Source organism: Tachypleus tridentatus, chromosome 9, assembly GCF_004210375.1.
Source record: "Tachypleus tridentatus isolate NWPU-2018 chromosome 9, ASM421037v1, whole genome shotgun sequence".
NCBI classification, from domain to species: domain Eukaryota; kingdom Metazoa; phylum Arthropoda; class Merostomata; order Xiphosura; family Limulidae; genus Tachypleus; species Tachypleus tridentatus.
In genome coordinates, this window is record NC_134833.1 from 104,066,285 (window position 1) to 104,082,034 (window position 15,750).

The window sequence follows — 15,750 nt, forward strand, 5'->3', positions numbered from 1 at the left end:
GTAAATGGGCTTACATTGGCCATATTTCTCTGAAAAAAAGAAACAAATTTATAATACATGTGTAATTGAATATAACATAATAACACATGGATAGGTAGGGACTTACGAACCACACTGTGTGAGAGTCACTGTTTGTCCACAGCTTACAATGAGATGAAATGAATTTTAAACAGAGCTAACAAAAATAAAAGAATTTATGATGTACAAAATGACCTTGATTAAATTTTCACAAAAACATTTATAACCATGAGATGAAGTTATTCGTTCTCGGACCACAACAATTAAACAATAGTGGTTTTTACATACAACGTGCAACATTTGCATGATAGCAAATGCTTACAAAAAATTTACATTTATTCTCTAAGAACAACTGTGTGTATAATTTGGCAGATTACGCAGGCAGAGTATTCGTGACGAATAAACTAGAATGGATGATAACTGCCTGTTGAAGAAAACACAAGTGTTTTCGCAACATCATTCTCTACACTTGTGTTTTTCACAACAGGCGGTTATCATCCATTCCAGTTTATGCATCAGTTGTGTGTACACTTCACAGATAAGATAGACGAATAAAAGTTATTTTTATTGTGTACAATTCTTAACAGACTTATTGGGATATATTATGCGTGATTTCGACCAAATGTTTACGCATAGTTTTCAATATATTATTGAAAAAATAATTGCTATTTCGTGTCTATAAAAAAACTTTAAACTTGCCATATCAACGAGATTCACTTAAATACAGCTAATTTGATTCGATATTCAAACCTTTAGAAATTAAAGATTATTCAGGTGACAGTGTTTTAACGTTCATCTTCTAACAAGCAGTAAAGAAAACAAATTTCTGTATAATTTTGTCTGTTTATATAACTTTTGATTGAAAAAAAATGTGAAAATTTTCAGATAAGTTTGATTTCTTTTGGGTTAAAATTAACAACACCTATAGCTGGTACAGTGGCATGTCTGCGGACGTACAACTCTAGAATTCAGGTTTCGATAACCGTGGTGAGAAAAGAGCAGGTAGACCATTGTGTATCTTTTTGGTTAATTACAAACAGATGAACATTGCAAAATTATAAAAAATTCTACTTCCCACTCCCACCCCATAAAACCGGTTCTTATCTCTAGTAGGCAAAAACGAAAATATATTACTATAGATATATATCGTATAAGTGCTAATAACGTAAATTTTTATCTAAACCCTTTGACAAGCGGCACACAGACCTTATTAATTTCATGTTTGTTCACGATACCGAAGGACCTTTTTGCTTAGTGAGTTGTGCAAAGAAGTAAATACAATAACATTACTCTGTGTTTGCGAAAAAAATTAAATTGAGTGTAAATTATATGTGATAATTTTAAACTTTTATCAGTGCATGTTGGGACAAAGCACGGCAAGTTATACAAGCATTGATACTGTAACCGTATATTACAATTTAACATCTGGGTCAAAATAAAAGTGTTTCTTACAGACGATTTTGTTAAGAATATTGAGATAAGTGCTGCCACCTGTGGAAGCCATTATGTTAAAGGAATATTCTTCCTCTGTACATGTAGATCTAAATCAAAGAAAGGAATATTACAGTTGTGGTTGAAATAGTTTGATAATGGAAGATAAAATATCAATTGATAAGTTGGGAGAAAATAATTGGGCCACTCAATGAATAAACATGTATCAACAGGTTACAAAGACAGGAATGCTCTTATAGTGCTTAAACAGATGAAACATTTTAAACAATTGTTCTGAATATTCAAGGTGTACAACTCTATCTTTTCACCTCATGCACAACTCCTAAGGAAGCAGGGATTGTACTGCGTGCTCACTTTAATAGAAATACACTATTAAACTATTCCTGAAAAAGAAGTATTTTCGATGTGAGATGAAAGAAAGCATGACAGTCCAGGAACATTTGAAACAAATGAAGGAATTAACGGATCAGCTTGCTGTAGTTGGGGCAGAAGTAGCAGAAGAAGATCAGATTGTTACCTTACTTTTTAATCTGTCAGCTAGCTGTGATGTAATTGTAACATCACAACCTGGAAACCAACATTGATGATATCTCATTAGAATTTGTGAAACAGGCACTGATTAATGAAGAACAAAAGAAAAAAAAGACCACATCGAATGAAACATCATCAACTGCATTAGCCACTCACAGTAACTTCAAACCACATGGAACACAAGAAACAAAAAAATAGGGTAACAGCTTCAAGTGTTACAAGTGTGGTAGAGAGGGACATATAAAACGCAATTGTCCAACACTGAAGGAAATGGTCCACAAAGCTAAGAATGTGGATATTAATGTGGCGGAAGATTATACTGATGGAAACAATGGTTTTACCTTTGTAACAAACCAGGATAAAGGAATAGGAAATGGGGAATGGTTGGTGGATTCTGGTAGTCTAGGCATATAACACACCAGAGGAACATATTATTAAATTATCACAAGTTTAGCACACCTCAGCAAGTTAGGATTGGTGATGGAAGAACTGTTGAAGCTCTTGGAGTTGGAAACTGTAAACTAGAAATGACATTTAAAGTTAGTAATTCAAAGCATGTCACAATGCAAAGTGTCCTTCATATACCAAAATTAACAAGCAATCTATTTTCAATAGGAGCTGCTACTGAAAAAGGAAATATTGTGCAGTTTGGAGTTAATCGCTGTTACATCAAAAGAAAATCAGGACAACTCCATGGCATGGGTACAAGAAAGGATGATTGTCTATACAAACTTGACTGTAAGACCAGTGTTATTGAGAATGCCTCAGTAGCCTCAAACAGCAGCATGAATGGCTTGAATATATGGCATCAACGACTAGGGCATGTCAGTGTTTCACAGTTACAGAAGCTTGTCAGGAGTGGAAATGTAAGTGGAATCAAATTCCAGAAATCTGATGAAGCCAGTTTCTGTGAGGGATGCACTGAAGGTAAAATGCACAGAAAGCCATTTAAGAAATCAGATCAAAGGGAAGACTGCAACTGGTACACAGTGATGTCTGTGGTCCTATGCAAACTCCATCTATTGGAGGTAGCAAGTACTTTGTTACATTTATTTATGATTACTCAAGATGCTGCAGAGTGTATTTCTTGAAGCAGAAGTCTTTGAGAAATTCAAGGAACTTGAGAAGTTGTACTCAAATGAATCTGGAGAGCGCATAAAAACCCTGCGCACAAATAATGGCGGAGAATATACGTCAAATGAGTTCCAGCAATATTTGAAGTCAAGAGGCATTCATCATGAGATGTCAGTAGCATATTGTCCAGAACAAAATGGTGTTGCTGAGAGAAGGAACAGAACTCTTGTGGAATCAGCAAGAAGCATGCTGTCACATGCTAAGCTACCAAGAATGTACTGGGCGGAAGCTGTAGCTACTGCAGCGTATGTGGGTAACAGTATCTACATCGGCAATAAAAGATGGTAGTACACCATATGAGAGATGGTATGGGAAGAAACCAGATGTAAAACACATGAAAGTGTTTGGATGTCTTGCATATGCACATGTTCCAGATGCGTCAAGACAGAAATTAGACTTGAAGTCTATGAAGGTACGTTTCATTGGATATGATAACTGCACCAAGGGATATCGACTGTATGATGAAAAATCCAGGAAGATTTTCATACGGTGAGATGTTATCTTTGATGAAACAGAACTTGGTCAAGAGCCTGTGACAAATGAGTATATCTCATCAAGTGAACAGTTAGTGGACCAAGAAACAGAAGTTAAAACTAAAGATAAAGCTAAACGACAAGCAAGAAACAGGAAACCCCCCATCTGCTATGGATATGATTAGTATGCTGATATGGCAGCAGCAAATGAATCAGTTTGTCACACTGCAAATTTATGCAGTATGTTAGAGACAAGCACATTAAGTGAAACAATGTCAAGTGACAATGCAAAGGAGTGGAAGTCAGCCACAGATCTGGAATTTGAGTATTTACAAGAAAATGACACCTGGGATCTGAAAGAAAACCTATGCGTTGTAAGTGGGTGTTCAAAGTTAAGTATGGAAATACTGGAAATGTAAAGAGGTTCAAGAGTAGGCTGGTGGCCAAAGGTTACTCGCAGAATTATGGTCTGGATTACGAGGAAATCTTTTCCCCAGTGGTGCGCTATGTATCAATTCGCTCTTTCATTGCATTTGCTGTGCAGAACAACTTGAAAATTCACCAGATGGATGTCATAGCTGCATTTCTGAATGAAAATCTGGATGAAGAGATATACACGGAACAACCTGAAGGCTACGCTGTTCCAGGGAAGGAAAACCTTGTGTGTAAACTGAAAAAAATCACTGTATGGATTAAAACAGTCACCATGCTGTTGAAACAAATCATTTCATGAACAGATGATTGAACTGGAATTTGTTCAGAGTTCAGCAGATCCATGTGTTTACATACGGAAGGGTGAAAATCTAGCAATAGTTCAGTATATGTGGATGATATTATTTTGGTTGCTGATAGTGATGATGAAATAATCACTATAAAGGAAGCACTGAAGGAAAATTTCCACAAGAAAGACCTTGGAAAGCTCCATTACATCCTTAGAGTCAGTGTTGTTCAGGATGAAAAGAATGGCTGTGTATGGTTAAATCAAAGACAGTATATCCAAACTATGCTGGTGAAATTTGGAATGACTGAGTGTAAGGCAGTTGCAACTCCATCAGATGTAAACGTGAAACTGCAAAAGGATGATGGTATTAGCACTCAGGTTGACATCAGTTTGTACCAGTCATTGGTAGGCAGCCTTCTGTATGCTGGAATGGGAACAAGACCAGATATTGCGTATGCAGTAGAAGCAATATATAAATATTGTGTTCAGCCCAACACATCACATTTGACAGCAGCAAAGAGAATCCAACGTTACTTGAAAGGAACAGCTGATCTTAGTCTTAAGTTTGAAAAGGTACCAGAAGACGTCATTACTGGTAACTCAGATGCAGATTTTGCTGGAGACCTGGATGATTGGAAGTGCACACCAGGAAACATCTTCATTCAAGCAGGAGCAGCTGTAAGTTGGATTAGCGAAAAGCAATCCACGGTGGCTCTGTCCACCTCAGAGGCAGATTATATAGCCTTGAGTCTTGCAGCACAGGAAACAGTATGGTTGAGAAGACTACTGCAAGAAATAGGTTCCGAAGTTGATGACCCTGTTCGTATCATAGAAGATAACCAAGGAACAGTCGCCATGGCATCGAATCCAGTGGGTCATGCAAGAACAAAACACATTGATATTCGTTACCACTTCATTCACCAATATGTGCAGAACGGATCACTAAAACTGGAATATTGTCCCACAAACAGTATGACTGCTGACATTCTTACAAAGCCACTTGCTAGAAATGCATTTGAAAGGTTCAGAGATAATGTTGGACTGGCACCAATGGATAAATGAACCAGATAAAGTGACGATTATAATAACAGATTGACAGTAATTGTAAGTTTGTGTGAAACTTAAAATTAAGTGGGAGTGTTAAGAAATTGAGATAAGTGCTGCCACCTGTAGTTAGGAATATTTTTTTTCTGTACAAGTGCTCTCAATGAATAAACACGTATCAACAGATTTGACTACTAACTAAATTTTTTTTATGAACACGAGAATATTTTCGGTGACTTTTTTCCCCGATTATATTTTTTACGGATAATGAAATATACGTGAACAACGAAGCAAGGACAAGCAATACCTCAGATCTTCGAATATAAATGTACACAATATGTTTCCTTCACTACCACCCCCGTTTGAAAGAAGTAAAATGAAAATTCCTGTTTGTACATTGTTTTAACCCAGCAACACAAGTAATTGTATGAAAGTTTTCTGAAACATATCCGTTTTATGGTTATTTGGCATTTCAAAATTAGCATTTCATTTTAATTTGGGAGCATATTTTTCTATTTTTGTTATCCATCAAATAGTTATATAATAATCAAGAAATCCATCTCAGGATAATCTCAAATCATAAATCATTGGATCCATTTCGATCAAAAGTACACTCAACCGACTTTAACTTTTAAGTTGCCTCTCACTTGAATACAGTTTTCATCCAAAATTATCTTTATAAATAACCTTAAACTGAGAAAGAATTTGTAAGCCTTTCGGCAAAGCTTCTTAATATTCATTTTTAAATATATATTATTACGGCACTCGAAAGCCATTGAGAGGGAAAAACGAAGATAATTTATTCACCAAATATCCTAGAAGAGTTTGTATGGCATGAGCCAGTAGTTAGTGTACCTAGAATATGAATCCGAAGGTTCATTATCCGCTGTACAATTTGACTGTGGCAAAAGCACTGGGGAAATTTGTAATATAACATTGTAAATCATATGAACAGTAAAATAAAAACACTTTAAATGAGATGTGGCTATAAAACGAGCGTTAAGATATTCCATATACTGTTTTAGCTGTGTTAGTGTGGCTGATGAAGCTGAGAGATAATCATGTCTGATGAAGATAAATATTGTCTGTAGTTGAGTGTGAAGAGTATAGTTATAGGAGGATTGGTGGCCGTTCCTGTGACATTCCACCACTCTTCTAAGAGATGGTTTCATCTTGTTTTTGCTTTCAGCTTTGCCAGAGCCTCTGTTGTGCGTAAATATAAAAATCAGGCCGCAAATTCTATTACATGGCATATGGTTGGGTTGTTAAGATAAACTGGATCTATCATGTAGTTGTTGAAGAGAGCTATAAATGAATAGTAATAACGACCAGTGTTGAAGGTTATCTAGTCTAATTATCACCTTACATACTTCACGATGCATCTTATGGTAGTTATTGCACCTGTAGTCCAACTTACACGTGTAACAAAGATGGCTATTTAGCGTGCTTTGTCAGAAAATATGGACTGCTGGAACCGATTGTAGATAAAATCCAGATTTAAAACTACTGTCTAAATAACTTGACTAATTTCAAAGCTTTCCTATGTAACTGTTGCTAATTCATCATCACTGATACAAGCGTCTCTACCATAATTTTAACTACCTAATGATGTAGATAGTTGTGGTTCAATCAAGTAAGTAAATATTTTAGCTACATCATGTTATGAGATCTTGTTAATGATGCTTTGTAGGATGATGATTCAATCATCTTTAAGACTAGAGCGATTCTTCAAAGGTGAGAATTGGACAAATGCATTTTTTTTTTCATACTAGTCGCGACCCGCAAAACACTTTCAGTAACTTTCATATCATTTGTTTGAATCTTCCTTATTTTATCATTTTCATGCAGTTTAACTTTTGCAGGTATGATATGTTAGATCAATACATCCCGGTCTATTTGGAAAACCTTTAAGCGGTCAGACAAGTAAACCTACATAGACGTAACATTATTTAATAAAACTACACATACATTATATTATTTAATAAAACAGTATGTAAAGTAAACAATAAGGTATATAAATGTATTCTACAACAGTGTACAGAATACCAAACAGAGTTTGGCAGGTTTTGTAAGTTGAAAAAAGAATCACAAAGTGAAGACTAAAACCAGTATTAAAGAAAAAATGTAGCTAAAAGGTGGTTTGGTTTGAATTTCGCGCAAAACTACACGAGGGCTATCTCCGCTAGCCGTCCCTAATTCAGCAATGTAAGACTAAAGAGAAGACAGCTAGCCATCACCACCCACCGTCAACTCTTGGGCTACTCTTTCACCTACGAATAGTAGGATTGATCGTCACATTATAACGCCCCCACGGCTGAAAGGGTGAACATGTTTGGTGGAACTGGGATTCGAACCCGCGACCCTCAGATTACGAGCCAAGTGTCTTAATCACCTAGCCATACCTGGCCGCTAAAACATTACATGAAAGAAACCGAAGCTAAATTATTGTGAAGTAAAGTAAATGTAAAGTTATAACGAAGGCAGACTTAGCTGATTGTGCAGAAACACCTGAATGCGTGTTCACAAAGGGATAAAAATATACTTTGAACGAAATACGCAAGCCTATTTTAGACTTAAATAAGTTGAGAAAGTATTTAGCAGTTGTATTTAGTATAATGCTAGTTTGTAAACTGCTAAAACTACACAGATACGAGTAGCGAAGTTAAGTATTTAGTATAATGCTAGTTTGTAAAGAAACTACACGCGAGTTAAGTATTTTTTGAGTGAAATACTTTAAAAATAATAAAAAACTGAATTTAATATCGAAGCCAGTTATAACGTGATAATAACAAAATTGTGTCATCGTGTAGCATACTCATAGCATTGAAAAATTTCTCTAAACTAAAAACTGGTAAGATGATCCTAAATGGAAAGACCATTCTGGACTGGTCGAACAAAGGCCTTTCTACCGATATGAGATTTGTTGCATTTGTTAAAAACGTTCCAGAGAAACAAACGCAAGCGTATTATTTATATAGAATTCAGGAATGTTACTTGTTGTGAAACTTCATTGATACTTTGACATCAACGTCAAGAGTTTGGTTTTTGTAAGCTTCCTAATGGTGAAGATTCTAACCTCATCCAGACGGAAAGCCCTTTCTTCCGATGTTAGTATGGCTTTATGTATCTTTTCCAAGCTAAAGATAGCATTAATTGTAGATCGTATAGGTACTTCTATGGCTCGACCCTCACTATCATGTCACCGTGGTCACATTGGTTTAATATATAAATGTATATAGAGGCTTTGGCTTCGTCTGTATAGAGTGGGGTATTGCCATCATTGTCAATGACTGACACTGGCGTATTTTTGTGCCAGCTACAAGCTCATGAAAGTACCAAAACGAAGTGCTTGTGACATCAGCCTTCCTCTACAGTTTATTTCATTTCAACATTACTGATTTGTTAAGTACCTATGAGTTTCAGGAAAATTTAGATAAACTGAATTATTACAGAGTTAAATTAATGATAGTGAAAGGCAAGATGTGTTAGTTTAGAGAAACATACTTGTGATAATCTTGTAAAATGATTTAGACCTGAGAGATGTATGTGATATAAACCTTATATACTGATAAAAGTTTGTAGAATCAAAACTCATGTGGTCAGCGCTGCAACATAATGGTTCTATTACAAAATGTTAAAGAAGAACAAGGGATTCCGTTATCAGTTTTATTATGTCCAAAGAGTTGAACTTTTACCTCAGTTGTCAATCTAGGTATTTGGTATTTTCAACCTGAACGGCATCTTGTGCAAAAGTTGGGCTAAATGTTGAGTTTCAGACGACATAATTATTATTAATATAGAACTTCTGGTTAAAATGGAGAGGAATCAGTTAAAACTTTGGATATTTTGCTCAGTAGCCCGACACGCTAACCATTAGGCTAAGCATAAGTTTATTATTAGAGATACAGGTTTAAAGTATTTATATTTTTCATTGCACCATTTAAGTAGAATATACTTTTTTTTTCTCTTCTTTAAGAAAACTTTGTAGATAGTCAATGATAACCACTGTAGGCTTGTTGTTTTTTTTATCTGGAATTAAACAAGATTAAACAAACTACTCCGTAACAGTTAAAACTGATGGCTTATATTAATATACCACAGTTACTACCTACAGATAAAGGTAATGACACTGTTCTGGAGAATATAATGAAAATGTTTTAGATATTGTGATAGACTCCAATGTTTGTGAAGTCCTCAAATATAAATAACCCTACAACTGAATAAGAAAATCAGCTTAGCTCTGCTGAAATATTTTATAAGTACCGTAGATTTAATAGATGAACAGTACTGGTATTTATTTAACGGGTGTCGAAAAGTACATAAGCTCTAGTCTTGTGGTTAAGGTGTTCGTCTCTCAATCCTCGGTTCACAATTTCGAAACACCGTCACTGAATATGTTCGCCTTTTTCAGCCGCCATTCCCAATATTCACTGTGAAAAAAAAGTCCACGACTTAGCTGTGGGTTGTGTTAACTAGCCACCTTCCCTATAGTTATCACTATCACTATCAGAGATAGCTAGTGCAGATAACTCTTGAATAGCTTTGCGCAAAATTCAAAACAAACAATCAAATAAAAAGTACGTAAATATGTTTTACTCCTACGACACATTGTTTTATTTATTGGAGCTCCTATGTACAAGTTATTTAAAATTCAAAATAGCATACTGAAGCTGTTAGCAAGTATGCCAGTCTGAATTGCATATAAAAAACAAAAACTGGTCAGTTTATTAGTGAATTAAAAAAGCTTCTAGTTTCTGAACATTAACACATGGTGTTGCTTAATATTATTTATTTGTTTTTTTATATTCTTATTCACTTAGCATTAAATATTATTGTTGGTTAATTGACCTAAGATACAAATTTATTGTTACGTAATTCTTTAATGGTGTCAGAGGTATATTTGGTGTTAAAATGTTGCCTCGAAGCTACACTTTTCTCAGACGTTTGTTACAAACAGCTCCATGGCGCTGCTTTGAGATTTCATGTTTCGTTTGCGATAGCTTGGTTTGTTTGTTTTTGAATTTCGTGCAAAGCTACACGATGGCTATCTGCGCTAGTCGTCCCTAATTTAGCAGTGTAAGACTAGAAGGAAGGCAGCTAGTCATCACCGCCCGCCGCCAACTCTTGGACTACTCTTTTTTCCAACGAATAGTGGGATTGACCGAAAAATTATATCACCCCCCTGCTGAAAGGACGAACATGTTTGGTGCGATGGGGATTCGAACCCGTTATCTAGTAGATTACGAGTCAAACGCCTTAACCATCTCGCCATACCGGACCTTGCGGGAGGTAATCTAGTAATGGAACAAGGTGACTCGCTACATTACTTTATTTTTCAAAACGAGTAAACTATTGGGAAATATACACTTACTATATTTTTCTTGTGTTGTTGAACATGACATTTCATCTTTGTTTGCGCATTTGAATTTCAAAATTACTACATTAAATTTGCAATAGAGAAGGAAAACTATAAATTTTTACCTTTTTTTAGATATCTTGAATTTTCTCGTATTACAAATAGATGTTTATAATTTCTTTTACATAAATCTAATTTACATAAACATGCTACAATGTATCCAAATTGAATCACAGAGTCAGTACAACCTACGAAGGTCCACTAGCAGACGACAAGTAACTGTTTTTTTCAAAACATTTTGAAACAAATGGGTTATTCAAACACTTTCCAGAAACACGCCATTTCACATAAAAAGTAATTACTTTCCAAAAATTAGTAGTAAATTTTCTTCTAATCAAGGTTTGAATAAATTGTGTTTACAATTCTTACTTTTATGAATAAGGATGTTTCTTTTGAGCCTTGTTTTCGCTTAGCCATGGAGCCATGTTTTGATGCACTCTAAGGATATGTGCTTTTGTAAATCGGGTGCTGTTTATAAAACTTGTAAATGTTAAATGTATAGGAAAAATTAAATAACTATTGTTAATTGTATTTATTTGAAGTTAAGCACATAGCTACACAATGGGCTGTCTGTGTTTTGCTCACCAGGGGTATGGAAACCCAGTCTCTTGTGATGTAAGTCCACAAATATACAGATATGTCACTGGGGGGCGATTTTGGGTTGTAACGGGAATACATCCATGCCACAGAAAATAATAATAATAATAAATAGAAAAGGTTTAGATTCTGCTTCAACTGAACTGAGCATGTTTCTTTAATAGATTGTTTTAATGAATGGGAGAATTACTTAGTTTGAGACATTTGTTTGTTTGTTTGTTTGGGAATTTCGCACAAAGCTACTCGAGGGCTATCTGTGCTAGCCGTCCCTAATTTAGCAGTGTAAGACTAGAGGGAAGGCAGCTAGTCATCACCACCCACCGCCAACTCTTGGGCTACTCTTTACCAACGAATAGTGGGATTGACCGTAACATTGTACACCCCCACAGCTGGGAGGGCGAGCATGTTTAGCGCCGCGCGGGCGCGAACCCGCGAATTACGAGTCGCACGCCTTACGCGCTAGGCCATGCCGGGCCACACAGGAAACAGACTTGAAGTTGTTACATGCCATCCTTCTAAGATTCTCCTGCATGTAAAACTTTGTTCTATGTCTCAAACTGGCCCGGCATGGCCTAGCGCGTAAGGCGTGCGACTCGTAATCCGAGGGTCGCGGGTTCGCGCCCGCGTCGCGCTAAACATGCTCGCCCTCCCAGCCGTGGGGGTGTATAATGTGACGGTCAATCCCACTATTCGTTGGTAAAAGAGTAGCCCAAGAGTTGGCGGTGGGTGGTGATGACTAGCTGCCTTCCCTCTAGTCTTACACTGCTAAATTAGGGACGGCTAGCACAGATAGCCTTCGAGTAGCTTTGTGCGAAATTTCCAAACAAACATACCGTTCAATATCAACTTGCTCAAGTGTACAAACTTTTATTATATTTTAAGCACAGGCCAACAGATGGCGGTAAATAATGTTAAATAAGCACATAATTACCTTTTTTTTTTTCATCTTCACTTTTTAGTTCAACTAAATTTTCGCGAATACGGTCAAAAGAAACTAAAGTTTCTGACCGCCCCTTGTTAACTTTTAGGCCCGTTCGGAGCCAGGAACATCTTAAGTTAAAATAACTGCCAAGATTCAAACTATCAGTTCCTCTTAAATGACTGCCAGTAGTAGCCGAAACGTCAGACTTTACACAATTCTTTTAATTAGTATGACTAATCGTATATTCCAACAATGAGTATAGCTAATTTAACATCGTTAAGGTACTTTGCTTACTTTAGACCAAGAGAAATAATTTGATGTGATGGATCATAACTATATTTTGACCTTATTGAAAAAAGTGGGATTCGGCTGTATCTTTAATAATTTAATTAAACTTTACGAATGTGGTACTGTAAGGTATAGGTTTTATCACATAATATATTCTACTTACAAATATTGTCATCTTTACTACATATGGAATCTTTATCTCAGTTGTTAATTTAAGTATTAGGTATTTTCAACCTGAACGTACTTTGAGCGACATATATGATAAACGTTACATTTCAGGCACAACTGTTCTTAATTTAGTTTTTGATCAGAAGGAGAATCTGTTAGCAGCCTTATGTCTTCTGCTAAAAAAAATCCAGAAATGTTAGCCATTCGGTTAAACACTACATGAAACATTCTTTTAAAAAATAGATGTTGATAATATGTTGTTAGACTTTAATGCGCGTAGATATGTTCTATCCTAAACCTTGCATCAAGGTCTTTGACTAGTGACTTAAATGCTTAATAAAATATATTTTCATTTTCTAACCATCCTCATCCCGATGATAATCTTTGAACCATCTCAATAAACATTTTGTGTAGTCCTCCAATTCATCATATCAAGAACTACGATTATACACTTGAGATTCAGACTTCATTTATCAATGTCATGAACTTTATTAACACAGTTTTCAGTGAACACTTGAGGAAGAAGAATGTCATGATGTTATTTTGTGCTTTTTTTTTAATATACATAGGTCCCAATTACACCTGGAACGACACGAATTGTCAAAGTAACGGCCTAGCCAGCTGTTTGCATTTCTTCCAAGATGAACCTGAGCCAATGGATTTTTTACAGTGATTTTGAAGTCTACATAGCTTTATTTTGCTGCAGAACATTATTGTTTGGTTTCAAGCTGGTCAGTTTTACTGATATATTCATATTTTAATTTGGTGTATTTCTGTTGGCAAAATAAGCAAGCATTTCATTTAACTACGATAAGACATCTACGCTTGATAGGTTGTTTGTTTGTAGGTAAGCGCAAAACTACACAAAAGGTTATCTGTGCTCTACTTACCACGGGTAATAAAATCTAGGTTTTAGCGTTCTAAGTCCGCAGACATACCGCTGTGCCATTGCAAGAGGTCTAATGTTTCAAACATCATCTTTGTCCTAATTACACCACAAAATAATAATACGGTGTGTTAAATAAATAGTTAAAAGACTGCTTACTTTCAAAATATTTGTCTTTCTTTTTTTGAGATGTTATAATCCATATCTAATAGGAATCTCAGTAACTGGTTTTACCTGTTTTAATTGGTCGTCTTTTAACCTGTACCGATTCCTGTAAATTCATAAAATATACACAAAAGAAAAATTTCAAAGTCACGAAATATGTAGATCGCATTGCTGTTGAGACGTTTTCTTACTCCTTTCTATTAGCTCTATTTTTCTACGGCAGCAATACCAAAAGTGAGGAGTGATAAGAACCGATTTAATTTTATTACTCATCAGAACTTTTACCATCCTACCATCAAAATGACATTCTTTTAGGCAGGGTTAAAGTAAATTAATGAATGAGACCTTGGGTGTGGTCAAATGCATCACTCGAAAGGGTTTGACCCACTGAGTTCAAAACTGTAACTAATTCACGCCAGGAGAAAGTGACCAACACCCTGAAAATAATCAAGAACATATATATATATAATTCACTTAACATGTTGGATGTTTTTACTTTCTTGGGTCGAACTGTAGTTCAAACTTCTGGTCTTTACCTTCAGACTACGAAACTGGGATTGTGAATATCCTATTGAAGGCATTGCCATGTAATTATAACATACTTATCGTTTGTGATTTAGTGTTTGCTCGTTTATTCAGTTTCATGTTTTCAATGAAGTAAGGAAATTAAATGAGATATCTGAACTAACATAATTTAATTATGTTTTATGACTTAACAGGCAGCGTTGGAAGTGCATTGGTGATAATGAATTCTTGGAGAAGCTTATTGAAACAAATAAATATATGGAGAAAATGATTATAAACTTCTTAAACGATATCATTATTTTGTTCTTACATTGCGTTTAAAGAGCTAGTATAAAGTTGGTTTATATGGATAAGTATCAATCAGGTGCATGTAAATTATAGTATATAACTGTGGCAAATATTATTCGTTTATATTTTGAGTAATCCTGTGACAAGTAATTGAAAGTCTTGTGAGACACTATATGCAGCAGTGAGAACCAGTCTCGTATCTGGAGATTTGGTTTGGTTTATGTTAATAATCTATGGTACATAAATTGGCCTGGCACGGCCAAGCGTGTTAAGGCGTTTGACTCGTAAGCTGAGGGTCGCGGGTTCGAATCCCAGTCGCACCAAACATGCTCGCCCTTTCAGCCGTGGGGGCGTTATAATGTGACGGTCAATCCCACTATTCGTTGGTAAAAGAATAGCCCAAGAGTTGACGGTGGGTGGTGATGACTAGCTGCCTTCTCTCTGGTCTTACACTGCTAAATTAGGGACGGCTAGCGCAGATAGCCCTCGAGTAGCTTTGCGCGAAATTCAAAAAACAAACAAACAGTTCGTAAATATCACGAGTATATCAAGAGGAGGACCATGTACTTATTACTAGAATATCATACAAAATGCATCTTAACGTAACTAGCTGTTAGATGTAATTTTATTACCCATAGTGAAATGGGAAATAAGTTTTAACTAATCAGAGCTTTTCCCAAGTGGTTACTAAACTATCACAAGTTTGTTATGAATTAACACCCAAAGTGTTGAAATTAAACATTTAAGTAAAAACTAGCGAAAAGAACTGAAAGGTATGTTTCTTTTCCTTAAAAAACACTTACGTATTTATATTCATAAATGTAAATTACACCAGCACTCTTTCTCAGCAAAACATTTATTAGTTTTATTCGGCTAATGTGGGTAACTGAGAGGTAAATTAGCTTATCTGATATTGCTTTAAGTTTTGTTTCATGAATTAAGTTGGTATGAAGCTTATTATTATTGTTCAATAGTTTTTGCCTCTCATTGGTCAGTGGTAAACTTGAGACCTTATGGCGATTGCATTTGATACCCGCGATGAACACAGTGCAAACAGCCTATTGTGCAACACTGAACCTAAAAATCTAAAAACTCAATCATTTAAGTTGCTCGCGGACTGAG